This window comes from Choloepus didactylus, chromosome 6 (assembly GCF_015220235.1).
Source record: "Choloepus didactylus isolate mChoDid1 chromosome 6, mChoDid1.pri, whole genome shotgun sequence".
Classification (NCBI taxonomy): domain Eukaryota; kingdom Metazoa; phylum Chordata; class Mammalia; order Pilosa; family Megalonychidae; genus Choloepus; species Choloepus didactylus.
In genome coordinates this window covers 106,406,391-106,423,418 of record NC_051312.1, presented here as the reverse complement: position 1 = coordinate 106,423,418, position 17,028 = coordinate 106,406,391, and the positions used below count along the sequence as shown (strand labels likewise).

At 34.2% G+C, this 17,028-nt stretch overlaps 1 pseudogene; it reads right to left on the bottom strand.

The window, feature by feature from the left end:
• Positions 1–6,577: 6,577 nt before the first annotated feature.
• Positions 6,578–8,519, bottom strand: LOC119537253 (annotated as a pseudogene).
• Positions 8,520–17,028: the final 8,509 nt, after the last annotated feature.

Below are 17,028 nucleotides of genomic sequence, written 5' to 3'. Positions count from 1 at the left end.
ATTCTACATTCTCAACAACAATGCGTGACATTTCCAGTTGCGCTGCATTCTTGCCAATACTTAACATTGTCTTTTTTTTTAATTTTGGCAATTTTAGTGGGGGGGTAAAGTGGCACTTAATTATAATTTACATTTCCTCCATAAATGATGATGTGAAGCATCATTTTGTGTGCTAATTGATCATTCTTATACCTTCTTTTTGATATATGTCTTCAAATATTTGCACCCTTTATAGCCTTTATTTTTTTTTTTTTGCCCTTCTATTATTGAGCCTTTATTGACTATGAATTTAAGTTTTCTGTTTCTTTGCATGTCTAGTAACTTCTATTGTGTAGTAGGTATTTTAGGTGATGTGTTTTACAGACTCTCCATTATCTTAATCTGAAGATTGATATTTTTGTTCTATTAAGTAGTTCAGTTACTTGCTGATCACCTTTACCTTTGTCAGGGCAAATCTGTGTGGCAAGCCCAAGCTCCTTTGACTTGGAAGTACTCAATCTCCAAACTTAGACTGGTCTTCAGATATTTTTAGATCTTCGTTTTAGGCTTTGTAAAGATGGGTCTAGAATAGACCTTACTCTAGAGTGGGTCCTTCTTCCTCAAGTACAGCCTTTTCTTGTGTCTCAGCTCATCCCCAGAGTGGTAGGGAGGGCTTTCCGTTCTGACTGGGGTCAGTATATACTATTCCAAACCAGATCTCTAACACTTAGGTTCCTTTACAACTCCATAGCAACTGCTCTTTGGTAAGCTTGTGTAGTCTCACTCTGGACATGAAACTCAACCTTCAGACAAGAAATTAGTGGAAAGCCTCACTCAGATGGATGAGTCCCCTCCTCTTGGGTACAATGTTCTGTCAATACCAGCCCCTTCAGTCTCCCAAAACTCTGAACTGTGCTTCCTCAGATCAGCAGAATACCATGCTCTGCTCTCATTCCAGCTTGCCCATGCCATTGTAATTTTCCCAGGAGAGCCAGGGTGATCATGAAGTTTACCTAATGAATTCTTCTCTCAGCAATCACATTCTTAGACTGCCTATTGTCCAATATTTGTAAACAGTTGCCTCACATATTTTGTACGATTTTATAATTGTTTACAGCATGAGAGCTAGGCTGGTAACGGTTATTCTGCAGTAGCCAGAAGCCAAAACCTGAAATTCTTAACCAGTATAACATAATCCTTAATTCAAATATCTATTAGGAGTATCAAATGAGATTATACAGTGCATGTATTTTAGAAACATATAAAAATGATAAATGGGTTTTTATTATACATATTTTACGAATCAGTGAAACACAATATTCTATATATAGAATAATATAATGTTGCATATATTATGTGAGCTTCCTTTTCTTACCTGTTTTACTCAGATTATTATACCAGAAAAATTTGAGTGCCCCAATTCAGTAGTCAGGCAAACTGTTTTATTTCTTTCATCATATACCTTGAAGTGGAGATGTCTTCTAGCATCCAAAGTATATATCTTGCCCAATATTGTATCCTCCTTCAATTTCTCATACATTTTGCTCACTATAATTTCAGTGGATTTTAGAGTTTGTGGAAATGTCATATAATATCACAAAAACAAATAATCCAAATATTTGAAAAATATGTTCTTTAAACTGTGGGTTACTTTGATTTCCAATACTTATCCTAAATTCCCAAATCTTAGTGTTGTAGATTACATGAAATGGCAGAGAATCAACTTCAGTGAAAACAAAATAGTTAAATCAAATAAAATTGAATGCAAATTTAATTTTACATGTCTTTTCTCAAGTAAGCACATCTACTATTATGTCCTTTTGCTTATGACCAGAAGACAGAAGCTATGTTTCCATATTTCCATGAGATAAGTGATGGCTGCATTTTCTTGGGAATGCAAATCAATGTGTCCATATGTGTAAGAAAGTCTTCCTGCAATTTTTGACAGCATTGAAATCCTAATTTACACTTCACAAATAGTCTACCTTTAGGCAATCATTTTAGGGGTTAGCAGCTGCAAAATCTACCGAGTTTGTAAAACTTCTAGTCATAAATACAACTTTATTTTGAAAAATAAATGATAAAAAGAGATCATTTCTATACCCAGAACTATATTTCTTACACTCTCTGTCAAGCAAGTAATCTTCCAGGTGCTGAGTAATCAGGAAATTTATTTTAGTAAATTATATGTAGTACATTAATTTTCACTAAGTCTTTAAACATAATTCAGAAATTTATATATACTACATATATAATAACCAGTTATGTGGGAATGTAAATTTTCTATAATTACATTACGTCCCTGAGCTTGCTTTGGTTGATCAGAGCAAAAAATCTTTTGTTGTGTCTTTTTATCATTATGTCTTACGTGAAGTATATTGTCCTCAAGGGGTTGCAGGATATTTTATAATATCCAAAGCATCATATTCCAGTTCCCTTAAAACATATAAAATACTATTTCCTACAGCCATAAGGAGGTCCAAACTTCCCAGTTTTGTCCCAGAGGATGCGAGACAGTTTGGATAAATTAACTGTGAGTTGGGAGAGCATGATGGGTAATGACTAGAAAAGATAGCACAAGCAAGGAAAACGTACATTACCATGTTTGGAAACACTTTCACCTTATGGGCATTAAATTGCAAAGTTGATCTGAACCTCTGAAGATTTGAGAAGAGGTTATGATTGTTTGCTTCTCCTAAGAAAAATTGATTTCTCATTTACAATAAGGATTATAAAATAGGTCAAAGTACTTCTGGGATTCAAAATTGTTTTTCCAGATCAACATTTTTGGGTCATAAATGCAGTTCTTAATCAAATTCAAATAAATATGTATATTCCTCTCTGATAAACGCAATTTATAAAAAATGGTGATGGTTAGGAAAAGTTTTCTACACTTTAGGAAAAGTTTCCTACACTTTAGGAAAAGTTTCCTACAACTCTTATGTTAGAGCTTGATCTGCAACAAGCAAAATTAGGAGTCTGTTTTCTTTTAAGTGTATGCATTTTCCTAAGAGCAACTAGATTAAGATAAAAGCAGGTAAAAATTCAATATTCAGGGAAACATCCCCTTCAAGACTCTAAGACTTTGTCCATGTTACATCCTTATCTAGACCTACTTTTACAAAACCCAATTAAATTGAACTCCTTAAACATACCTAACGTTCTTTATCCACTCAATTATTTTTTTCAAAGCATTGATTGCATTTTAATTTACTAAACACCCTTTTTATTTATTATATTTACTGTTTTTTCTTAGAATGAAAGCATCACAAAGAAGGAATTTTTGTCTCTAATTATTGAGAGGCATTTCTCCGTGGGTGTCTTATGTTTCTGTGCATCTTATGAGAAGAGGTACTGACAGCCTTTTGTTCTAGACTATCTTGTCAAGGATGTTTCCTTTTCAAGGCTGTTTTTATAGTGAATACTCTTGGAAGAACTAGATGGTGTCTCCCTGCAGAGCAGAGGATGGTTTTCTTAGCTTCCCAGTATAAGAAACATAATATCTCCCTCCAGGGTAGCTGATTGATACATTTGCTATACATTACAAAAGACTAGGGTTTCCTAAGCTTGGGGCACTTCAGCAATGATATAACCCCTACCATGTGCACAGTATCCTCCTGGGCCATTTCAAGATACGGCTTGGGGGGCAAAGGGAATTGGCACTAATATGAAGTCATAAGGCCTTTTGTGCCTTGAGTAATAGAAGTCCCATGTCTCTGGTCAAGGGGACTTGTGTTTTCTGCCAGCCTATATGAAATTATGGCAGACGTTATGGGTTAAATTGTGTCCTCCAAAAAGATATGTTGAAGTCCTAATCTCCAGAATTTGTAAATGCAACATCAATTGTAAATAGGTAATCAAGTTAAGACAAGGTCATAACGAATTTGGGTGAGGCCAAGTCCGATATGATTGGTGTTTTTACAAGAAGAGACAGAGGACAGACATACACAGGGGGAACACATAGATGTGTGGATCTATTTTTGGACTTTCAAATTCTATCCCAATGGTCTATATATCTATCCTTACATTAATACTACAGTTTTTATTATTGTAACATTATAGTGGTTTGGAAATTGGTGTGTGTGAGATCTCTAACTTGGTTCTATTCTGTCAAAATTATTCTGGTTATTGGGGGCGCCTTGCAAATTGCCTATTAATTTGAGGATGGGCTTATCTATTTCTGAAAAAAAAAAAAAGGTGACTGAAATTTTGATAAAGATTGTGTTGAATCTTTAGCTTGCTTTGAGTAGTACTGACATCTTAACAATATTAATTCTTCCAGGCCACAAACACAAGATACCTTTCAATTTATTTAGATCTTTAATTTCTTTTAGCAGTGTTTTATAGTTTTCAGTGTATGAGTTTTTCACCTCCTTGGTTAAGTTTATTCCCAGATATTTTATTATTTTAGATGCTGTTATAAATGGAATAGTTATCTTAATTTCCATTTTGGAATAGTCATTGCTAGTGCACTGAAACACAATGTATATTTTGTGCATTAATCTTGAACGCTGCAGATTAGCTGAACTCATTTATTAGCTCTAACTTTTTTGTTTGTTTTGTTGATTCTTGGGAATTTCCTACATATAGGATCATGTGTTCTGGGAATAGCAATAGTTATGTATCTTCCTTTCCAATTTGGATACCTTTTATTTCTATTTGTTGCTAAATTTCTCTGGGTAGGTCTTCCAGTACAATATTAAATAGCATTTATGAGATGGTCTTATTCCTGTTTAAGGGGAACGTTTTCACCTTTTTTACCATTGAGTATGATGTTAGCTATGGATTTTGGGTAAATGGCCTTTATCATGTCTTGGAAGTTACCTTTTATTCCTATTTTTCGGGATGTTTTAATCATGAAAAGGTACTGAATTTTGTACAGTGTCTTTTCTGTATCTATTGAGATGATCATGTGTTTTATTTCACCTCCAGTCTCTTAATGTGCTATATCACATTGGTTGACTTTCATATAATGGACTGTTTTTGAATTCCTGGGATTAATACCACTTGGTAATGGTGCATAATCCTTTAATATGCTGTTGGGTCCAGTTTGTTAATATTTTGTTAAGGATTTTTACATCTAAATTAATAAGGGTAACTGGTCTGTAGTTTTTTTGTGCTGCCTTTTACTGGCTTCGGCATCTGGGTAATTCGTACCTCAAAGAATAAGTTAGAAAGTATTCCCTTCTCTTGATTTTTTTTTTCATGATTAAAAGTAGAAAACAAAACTTTATTTGATGAAAAAAATTTAAAAGCCCCAATTTGAAGTAATAAAACAACCTACAAGTCTTTTTTAATCCTTTGCATTTTAAGCAATATATTCTCTTCAAAAAATGTCCATTTCATAATATATATTCCCTTCTGTAGGCTAGGGGGCATAATAATGGGTAATGGATATTAAAACTCAACAGAGAAAAAAACCTGAAAATATTTCTAAAATAAAAATCTGAATTCTCTCCTTGAGGGGTACTGCAATATGGTTTCCAACATAGTCACCACCTTGTAACAACCAAGTTACTGATTTGAGTCCTGAAATAAACCCCTAAAATGAGAGAACAAGAGATCCTAGACTTTTATGAGTCACAGGTTAGCAGCAACAGAAAAATTTACAGCAGCTAGAGAGGAATTCAAATATATTAAATCTGCAGTTTCTGAAATATTTAACACTTTAAACAACTAACTGGCTACAAGTTTTTAAAAAAGGAAACAGCTCAGAGTTGTAAGTGGAATATGGATGTTGTCCTCTGAGTGACTTGGGCATTTCTAATGCATCTTCAGTGCTGTTATCAATGTATGATTCCATATTGAGTGGTCAATCAAATATGTGACAAGATCTCATTTCACAGATTACCTTGAGTATAGAAAATTCAGATGTCACTTGCTCTTTTACTCTAGCCCTAAAAAAAAGGTTTATTCTAGATTTATATAAGCCTTTCAAGACTCAAGGTTCTTGTCAATATTTGATGGTAACATACCAAATCAAGAATGTCAAGAATGTTCTGAATAAATGCACTAAGTCAAACATTTGCACCAACAGAAAAGATGAGTTTTTGAGTCTTTTCTCTTTTGCCTCTCTATTGAGAATCCTGAGAAAGTTAACCAGGAAATCAAATGAGGCAGGAATGTAAAGGAACAACTGAGCTCATTGAATAATTTTAAATGAGCTTTTACACCTTAAGAGAGAAAACTAGAAATTGGCAGCCCCATTTTTTTAAAGGCCTATGATGCCTTACATCTTGAGTAAAACTATCTACAATGAATGTGTGGGGATGAAGTCATAGAGGTCATGTCATATTTAAGTATTTTGTGTCTTGCTACTATTAAGTGAATTTATGTTTGACTTGTTTAGATAGCAATGGTAATTGACTTGGATTTTGTGAAACTTTCTGTTCATATTGCTAATATACTTCTAACTTTAAAAAAACAACATATGCTTATCTGCTTATTTATCTGAGGTTCCCCAACATAATCATAATCAAGCTGACTTACTGGTTCTCCACTAATTATGTTGTTTACCAGAAAATCAATTCACACTTAATGGAGCCAATAAAATCTACTGTCTTAATGCAATCTTTAATACAATCAGTACCCAGCACAGTCAATCATTCCCATCATAATCACTGTAACCCTGGTGGCCATTCTTCCTTCTCTCATGGATACTAGACATCTTTTTCCATGCCAAGTCCTGATGGAAACTAGCACTGAAAGGCCAGCCCAGATGCCCATGCTGCTGCTTCGAGATACTGTCTTCACTCCTAGATTTGGCAATTCCCTGGGCATGTGTTGGAGGAAAGTTCCAAAGGCCAAACCTTTGCCAAATAAATCTCTGGAATTCTATGATGCAATGCAAATTTTCTCCAACCTTGTTTGTTTTTCGATACTGCAGCCCTTGCTCTAAGTGCTGGGTATCTAGATATTCTGGATTTTGAGTGTTTAGATCAGTAACAATATCCCATTTTTCACAGTGAATGGCAGGATGTTTTCTACTTGATTCTCCAATTACGATCCAATACTCAACTTCCTGTAGTGAAAATGGACCCTTGCTGAATGCTTCATTAGCTTTAACAGGGTTGTTTCAAAGCCAATTGGACAAAAATAATGATTTTGGCAATGATAAATGTAAGCTAGCGATTCATCTTTCAGTCCACGAGTTAACTTTGACAAGGCTCCTGCAGCATGGGGTACCGCCAGAATTTCAGGACAAGGTCAAAAAAGAAAAAAGATTAAAAAAAATCATCTTCAGTTTCTCCAGCTGTTTCATTCTTCCCATGAGGCTTATATAGAACATAAGGACATCCTTCTACATGGAAGTGGTCATTAATTTGTCTAAACAATCTCATAAGTGTTGTATTTCCAATGAAAGGGCCAAACTTAATATCTTCAAATGGGGGTTGAAAGCCCAAAATATGTAAAGCTTCTGCTTGGGTAATAGGTAGAAGATTTCTAGCTCTCATTGTGCTGTGTAAGAAATAATGAGGAGATACCACAAGAAGACTTATATTGTGGTTGGCTTATGCAGTACCATCATCTGAGGTCTAATACTTTGCATTGCTTAATATCTTTAAGAGGAAAAGGCTGAGGATACTTCCTCTGATGTCTTCCTTTCTTATGGTCACCTCATCAAATTCAGATTTGTCAATTTCCCATGCAAGAGGTAACTTCCCTAAGCTATTGTATAAGTTTTCCAAGCTATTTTTTTTTTTCAGTATAGATCATTTTTGATGAACTAGTCAGGGTACTATCAGCGGGGCAAGAAGAATGTATTGGGCTTGGATTTTTATAGAAGGAGGTTGCCTGGTTGAGAAAGGCATAGTCTGAACAGATAGTATATTTTCTCTCGAGTGTGAGTTCCTGTACAACTTCATGGATAATGACCATCTCTGTCAGGACCCAAGGATGCTTCTGAGGCACTTGTGCAGAAAGATTTTACAGCATTTCACAAATTTTCTTCAGGAGAATTTCTCTCAGGGTTTTGCTCACCATCTCCACAACCATTTGCCCTGTTTCTGCAACATTAGGCAGTGAATGAAACTATAAAAATTTGTTAGGAGGAAGAAGCTGCAACTCTTTGTTTCTTGGAAAACAACTTTGACAACTGCTTACAACATTCTACAAAAACTTGAGAGCTTCAAAACAGGTTCTATTCATCTCCAGATCTCAGCTCAAATGTCATTTCCTGGGGGAAGCTTTCTTTGCTCCACAAATTAGACCAAGTAACTTTGTATAGACTCAGATACGTTTCCTTGGCAAGTTTTTCCATGGTAAAATTTTACATTTATATGTAAGGTTATATGATTAATCTCTGTCTGCTGGAAGTCTGGTTTTGGTGACTGTTATATCCCCAGGTCTGGAGTTTCTCCTATGCATGGTGACATGATCAAGCCCAGGCTTCGGGGGAAGCAAGCAGAGTTCCGCACCTGCGCACGTCTGCGAAGAACGTGGCTGGGCAGGCTCAGAGGCCACCGAAGGATATAGGCGAGAGTCGGCACAGGTGGGTCCCTGTCATGTGGAGCCAGTGTGCACGGAGGCGGCCCCAGCATGTAGGGGAAGGCCCACGGCTGCACCCCTACCCACCCTCCACTCCAGCGGCGGCCCACCCCGGCGCAAGCTCCTCTTGAATTTTTGAAGAGTTTGAGAGGGGTTGGTGTTAATCTTTAAATGTTTGGTAGACTTCACCGGTGCAGCCTTCAGTTTTTGGAGTTTTCTTTGATGGAAGATCTGTGGTTACTGATTCAATCCCTTTTCTTGTTATAAGGGTGATGAGGTTTTCTGCTTCTTCTTGAGTGATTTTAAGTAATCTGTGTATTTCTGGGAATTGTCTTTTCATGTAGATTACCCACATTTTTGGCAGTCAATTAATTGTTCATAGTATTTTCTTATGTTCTTTTTTTTCCCCTGTAAAGTCAGTAATACCACCATTTTAATCAGTGATTTTAGTTATTTGCCACTTCCTTGTCAGTATAGCTGATTTGTCAATTTTATTGATCTTTTCCAAGAACAAATTTTAAATTCATTGCTTCTCTCATTTTTCTGTTCTGTTTTCCATTTGTCTCCACTCTAATTTTTATTTTTTTCTTCCTTTCACTAACTTTTAGTTTGCTCTTCTTTTTCTAGTTCCTCAAGATGTGAAATTAGGTTACGGATTTGAGATCTTATTTTTTCCTATAGACATTTATAGCTATAATTTTCCTTTTGAAAATTGCCTTGGCAGCACCCTACAAATTTTGAATGTTATGTTTTAGTTTTTGTCCATCATGAAGTATTTTCTAATTTCCCTTTTGATTCTTTCTTTAATTCTTCAGTTCTTTAAGTGTATGTTGTTTAATTTTCACATATTCGTGAATTTTCTAGTTCTCCTTCTGTTATTATTTCTAGCTACTTTCTATTGTGGTCAGAAAAGATACTTTGTGTGGTATCTTAATAAAAATCTTAATATATTGAGACTTGATTTGTGAGCTAACATGGAGAATGATCCATGTGGACTTGAGAAGAATGTGTATTCTGTTGTTGTTGGGTGAAGTGGTCTATGTATGTCTGACCACTTACATAGTGGAGTGTTCAACTCCTCTATTTCCTTTTGGTCTTTTACCTAGTCCTTCTATCCAGGATTGAATAGGGTATGTCAAGTTTCCTTTATTGTTAAACTGTCTATTTTCACTTCAATTTTGTCAATACTTGCTTTATCTATTTTCAAGCCCTGTTGTTAGGTACATATATGTTTATACTGTTGTATCTTCTTGTTAAGTTAACCCTTTTGTCAAAATATAATGTCCTTGCATCTTGTAACACTTTTTTATTTAAGGTCAATTTTACCAGATATTAGTATAGCCACCCCTACTCACTTTTAGTAACTTTTAGTTACTATTTGAATGGAATATTTTTTCCACATTTCATTTCAATCCTTTTGTTGTCTTAGGATCTAAGGTGGGTTCTTATACATAGCCTACAGTTGGATAATACTATCATACCTCTTTATTCATTTTGCCAGTCTCTGCCTTTTGAGTAGAGAGTTTCATAATTTATACTAAAAGTAATTAGTGATAAGACAAGAATTACCTCTACCATTTTGGTAATTGTTTTTGTATATCTTATACCTCTGTTGTCCCTACTTTCCTCTGTTATTGCTTTCTTTTTGTTTAGATAGTCCTTTGTAATGGACTGTTTTGAGTCACTTCTCATTTTCTTTCAAAACATTTTTTTAGATATTTTCCTTTGATTCCCATAAGGATTGCTTTTAACATCCTAAAACCATTAAAATTAATTTGTTTTGAAACCAACTTACCTTCAATAACCTATACATTCTCTGTTCATATATCCTTGAATCCTTTTCCTTTATCACATGTCACATATTACGTTAATACATTGTTTTCTTGATAATTTAGGTTTATGATCATTATTCCTTCATGTTTTAAACCATGCAAAAATAGAAAAACAGCATAATAAACTAAAAAACCAATAATATTGGCATTTATATTTACACATACAGTTACCTATAGCAGAGGTATATATTTTTTAATACAGCTTCAAGTTACTGCTTAGTGTCTATTCCTTTCAATGTGAGGGATTCACTTTAGTATTTGTGATAGGCAGATCTTGTAACTGTCTCTCTCAGCTCTTCTTTATCCAGAAATATCTAATAGTGCCCTCATTTTTGAAGAACAGTTTTTTCTGGATATAGTATTCTTGGTTGACAATTCTTTTTCTTGCACCTGCATGGTTTCTGATGAGAAATCAGATATTAATATCACTGAGAATCCCTTGTGTGTGACATGTCACTTCTCTCTTGCTGTTTTCAAGATTCTCTCTTTGTCTTTGGATTTTGACAATTAAATTATACTGTGTCTCGGTGTGGATTTCTTTGAGTTTGTCCTGCTTAGAGTTTTTTGAGATACTTAAATTGATATATTCATGTCTTTTATCAGATTTGAGAAATTTCTAGTCATTATTCGTTCAAATATTTTTGTTCCCCTTTCTCTTCTTTTCTCCATCTGGTACTCTTATGTTGTATTTATTTTTACATTTTATGGTGCACCACAAGTTCCTTAGGTGCTTTCTATTTTTCTTTACACTTTTCTATCTGTTCCTCAGACTGGATAATTTCAATTGTCATCTTTAAGTTTGCTGATTCTTTATTCTTCCTGCTCAAATCTTCAGTTGCAAGCCACTCTTGAAGCTTTCATTCAGTTATCCAGCATCAGAATTTCTGTATGTTTCCTCTTTTTAATCTCTACCACTTACTGAAAATCTCATTTGTTCATATATATAGCACTCTTGATTTACTTTGTTCTTTGTCCATGTTTTCATTTAGTTCATTGGTCATATTTAAGAGAGCTTAATTATAGTGACTGAGAATCCTTAAGGATGGTTTCTGTGGAATTCTTTTTATCCTTTGACCTAGCCATATTTTCCTGTCTCCTTGTATGTTTTGTACTCTTTTGGTAAATATCAGAAATTCTGAATATTACATTGTTGTCAATCTGGAAATCTAGTTCTCCCACTCCTCAGTCCCCAGGGATTCCTAATTTTTACTTGGTGAGAGCTGGAACCATCCATTTTTACTTTTCCTCAGAGATTCTCCATACCATCACCACCACCACCACCCCCAAATAATTAAGAAATACATAAATAAAACAATATAACACAAAAGGTATGCTGCCTCTCCAAGTTTCCTGCTAGGTAGTGGTGGGAAGCCAGAAGTACTGCTGCAGAGAAGATCGAAACTGAAGGTAGTGTCTGCACTGGTCCCTCAGGGATCCACCTGACCAAAAAAAGTGTGAGAAACAGAGAGACAGAGACAGAGACTGAGAGAGAGGGAGAGAGTAAGAAATGAAACAAAAAGGCACACCACATCTCCAAGTCTTCCAGTAGGTGTCTGCTAGAGACCCAAAGCTGCCGATGCTAAGAAGGCTGAAACTGAGGCTTAGAATTTTCTCTTGTCTTTTGGGGATCTGCTAGACTGACTTCAACTTGCAATCCCAATTTTCTGAAGGAAGAGATTTCCTTGTCTCACTCTGGGCCCCACTGGCCACTCTTGGAATTCAGGCCTCCATTTCCACAACCTCAACCTGAAGAATGGGGAATGATTGCTGGCTCATGCACATCCACACTTACAAAAAAAAAGCTTGAAAGTATGGCAGCCATTCTATTCATCCAGGACTTGTTCTTAATGTCCATTCTGACTCCAAGGTTACTATCTAGTTCACTCCAAACTCATTTTCCAGGTCATTCATTTTCTTGTGAAAGGAGTGATCTGTAGAATTTCTTAACTCTGCTGTTTTGCATCTGCTCTCTAAATAATCATATATTTGGGGGAGCTGAACAGAAAATTATGGAAACCCAAATGACATACTGTAGAACTTAATGGTGAAGAATTTAAGTTCTTATATCAGACAAACATGAGTTGCAGTTCCAGTAGCATCTATTTCTCTCTGTATGACCTTGGACAAACATTTCTAAATCTTAATTTCTCATTTATAAATTACAAGAAACTATTATTGATTGGATTAAATAATAGAGAAAGTAGTCTACTGAAACTTATTACTTTGCTATTTTTCCTGTTCTCCTTTCTGAGTCAGCCTTATTCTATTAGTAATGGTATAATTCAAAGATTCATTAAAAATAACTCAGATGAATCCTCTGCCCTTTCTCTTACCTGCCATATATAACTCACTTCTGGTTGACAGAACATCTTGAATTCGTAGATTGGTACTTTTCATCTTTCTAAAGAAAATCTCTGCCATTCTGTCTTTAAATATTGTTTTTGCATTATTCTCCTCTTTTTCAATCCCTTTCTCACCACCTCTCTTTCTCCTTTCTCCCTATATTCTTATGCATCATATTCCCTTTTTTAACAATGTTATTTCTCCATGCTTCATTTCTAATATTTTCTCATGAACTGTCTTCTAAAGCAACAATTCGTCCTTCATCTATGTCTAACCTGCTGTTAAATTCACTGAATTATTAATAATATTATTCAGTTCTAGCATTTTCATTTATTTCTTTATAGTTTCCCATTCTCCAACAAATTTTTTTATATTTCCTTTTGTTTCTATTAACATATTCAGCATAGTTATTTTTAAATTTCTATGTGATGAAACATGAGTTGTGAGAGCACTGATGGATGATTAAGGAACCTGCTGATCAAGGTGGTGAGGAATAAGGCAGAGGAACATAGACCACTTCCCTGTTTTGCATAGGGCATAAACTTTAGTCATACTTGAACTATTATCCTCAGAGGGAATAATGGATTCTGCCTCCAATAAATTTGCCTGTGGATACAGACTGATAGAGTAGTGTGATAGAACAACGCCTAAGTATCTCTCTACAGGACTTCCTTTTAATTTCAGGCACATTGCTCCATTTTATTAGAGAGAAAACTACCTTTACAGTACATAAATCAGAGATTTTTTCAGGCCACTTACAATGAATTTTTCCCTAATTATGAGAAAAACCAGCATCACTTCACTGACTGAGTTATTTAACAACCAAAAAAGGCAGCTTTTCTTCTTGTAAATGGTGTCAAAATTGTTGTCCCAAGTCTAGCTTCTGTTTTTGTATATTAACAAGGTATAGTTTCCTTCTGGGTGAGATTTACGGAAAATTATATTTTGAAATTCCCATCATTTAAATAAAGTGTTCTTTAATAAAACTTTCTTTTATGAACTTGGCTCAAATTAGTTCAAGATTTAGTATCTCACACCTGTGACAGGTGATTCTATTCTCTTCAACTCTGTGATACCTGATTTCAGTTATTGCTTTTTAATTTTTAAAATTTCCTTTTCCTTATATGAGTTATGAAATGAGTTTTCCTTCAGAAGCTTTCAAATTTCACATAACACTTTTTAATCAAGAAAAGTATTTTATATCATACATAATGTATATTGATACACTCAACTTGATCTAAAGTTCAGCAGCTAGAACACCACATCCTAATAACCTATTACATTGAATTCAAACAATATAACTGTACATTTGCTGAATTGATTAAGGCAAGTAGCTAATTAAACCCAAGGCATAGGTTCAGGTTCCATATAGGACAATATTTAAAAGTATTCCCTTCTTCCATCATTACTTCATATGTCCCTGCCTTACCCCTTTTCTTTTTCTCTTTCTTTAAATTGTCTTATTTTTAAATCTTCTACTTGTTTCTTTTTCTCCCATCTGCCCTTCTTTTCATTGCTTCTTCTCTTCCTCTTGCACTGATTTCTTAAATTCCTTATAATGTGTAAGACATATTAATGAACCTCCCAAACATGCAAAGATACATGTGGTCAAAATAATATAGGTTGAAGTACATTAATTTCTTCTTCTACTCTATTTCTGCCTCATTACATTCTGGTATTCTTATTATGGATGCTATAAATTTATATACAATATTATGCACACAAAAGATAATATATGTATGTATATATAAATATATATGCATGCACAGTTGTTGTATAGTTAAATAAACATTGTCTGACATTGAGAATATAATATAAGTAAAATAAAAATGCAGCCAATGTGTTTAGCATCATTTAGAATATAATGAGTATTAGGGAGAAACTTGAATGAGAAGTTCCCAAATCTGAGTTATTAGGTCCAAAATCAGCAAATATGAGACAGATTTTCTATTTTTTGGCTCTTTATAAAAACATTTTTTTGAATCTATATATTTGAAATAATTTTAAATATCCACCAGTGAATGAGCTTTATTGATGCAAATATAATGAAAGCACTTAAGAATGCCTTCAAGAATTTGGACCCAAGACACCTATGTGTCAGAAAAAGAAAAAATAGATAAATGAGACCTCATCAAAATTTAAAACTTTTGGGCAAAGGATATCATGAAAGTAAAACAGCAACCTACATAATTAGAGAAAAAATTTGAAACTGCATAACTTTTTAGATTTTAATATTCCAAATATATAAAAAAAAATCCTACATCTCCACAACAAAAAGACAATTACTCCAATTTAAAAATGGACAAAAGTCTTGAATAATCATTTCTTCAAAGAAAATATACAAATGGCCAATAAGCATATGAAAATACTCAACACCAGTAGACTTTGGGAAAATGCAAATCAAATCACAATGAGAAATCATGACATGCCCATTATAAAAAACAAACAGAGAGCAGCAAGTGTTGGAGAGGACATGGAGAAATACTGACTTATTCATTGTCAGTACAACTATAAAGTGGTGCAGCCACTGGGGGAAACAGTTTGTCAGTTCCTGAGAAAGTTAAATATGTAATTACCATGTAACTTGGCTATCCTACTTCTAGGTATATACCCATAAGAACTGAAAGCAGGGACTCAAACAGACATTTGCACACCAATGTTCATAGCAGCATTATTCACAATTACCAAAAGATGGAAACAATTCAAGAGTCCATCAACAGAAGGATGGATAAACAAAATGTGGTATATACACTGAATGGAATATTATTCAGTTGTAAAAAGAAATGAAGTTCTGATGCATATGACAACATGGATTAATCTTGAAGACAACATGTTGAGTTAAATAAACTAGACTAAAAAAGGAAAAATTTTTTATGATCTCATTTTGAATAAGCCAACCTATAGAGTCAGAAACTAAAATATAGGCTATCAGAGGCTAGGGTGGGAGTAGGGAATGTGGAATTAATGCTAATTGGTACAGAATTTATGTTTGGGGTGATGAAAAAGTTTTGGTAATAGATGGTAGTGATGGTAGTACAACATTGCGAGTGTAATTAAAAGCACTGAGTAATATATTTGAATGTGGTAAAAAGGGGAAATTTCAGGTTGTACATGTTACTAGAAAAAAAATTTAAACAAACTTAGGACTCTACAACACAAACGGTGAAGCCTATGTAAACTATGGGCTATAGTAAATAATAGAATAATATTTCATGAATTCTAACAATGGTACCACACCAATGCAAAATGTTTATAATAGGGACAACTTTGCATGTGGGGGATATATGGGAACTCTACATTTTCTGCATGACTGTTCTCTAAACCTACTACTTCTCAAATAAATAAATAAAAAGAAAATTAAAAAAAATCATAGAGTCCTTTATTACCAATTTTAAATACCCTATTTTCCATTAAAGCTTAACAAAGAAAGTTTGCATCAGGGGAAGGAAGATGTAAGTCTGGGGGAAACATTTTGAAACAAAAGAAAGTTCCCCTTTCTGGCTTTGGAAAATTATGTAAAATGCAAGACAGAGATCAGCAATGACTCTGATTCTTTTGAGAACAGAACTATCAGGATTCATTCCAGAATATACCCACATTAACTAGGCTTTCTAAATTTCTTCCTTTTTTAACAAAAAACTTTGAAAGTGAGGGAGTAGGGGAAGGCAGTGATTTAGGGAAAATTAGAATTCTTCTCTTAATTAACTATTACTATAGGAAATAACAGATAGATAAAAATAAGAATACTAGACCAGGAAATAGTCACTTTGTGTATGCATAAATCTGTTTCTCACAGAGCCTCTCTTTTTCTTCTACAAGTTGCTCCATTATAAAATGACTGAATGAGTCTCTGGAATAATACTTAACAATCTCTATGATAAAATAAAAAGGGAGAGTTGGAGTTAACTCAAATGTGTCAAGGAAACATCTTTTTTGGGACCCACAGTCAAGGAAAAATATAACAGGAAACTAACATTGGAAAGGAAGAAAAATTAAAATATGAAGGCAAAGGCCTAGATGATCAAACCACAGATACTTGAACCTAATCCAGCATCACTATTTAGCATCTAGCGTATAAAAGCAGAGGTCATAAAACAACTAATATCCCAAAGCCATTATAACTTAATTATGCCTTAATCAACAGCTCTTCCTCTTCACATTCAATATGATTAAAGTCTATGACTATGTCTGCTGTTTTAGAATTAGGGATCATATTACTCACTTTTAGAACATGCGTATTTAAAGAAAATCCATCTACTTAGCCTGTCTATACCTTTCTATAGCAATCTCTAGAGCTCAACTGAGCTAGGAGTGATAAACTAATTAGTTTATTACAATATTTACAATTTATTACAATATTAAACTATTACAAAGCCTTACCTTCAAA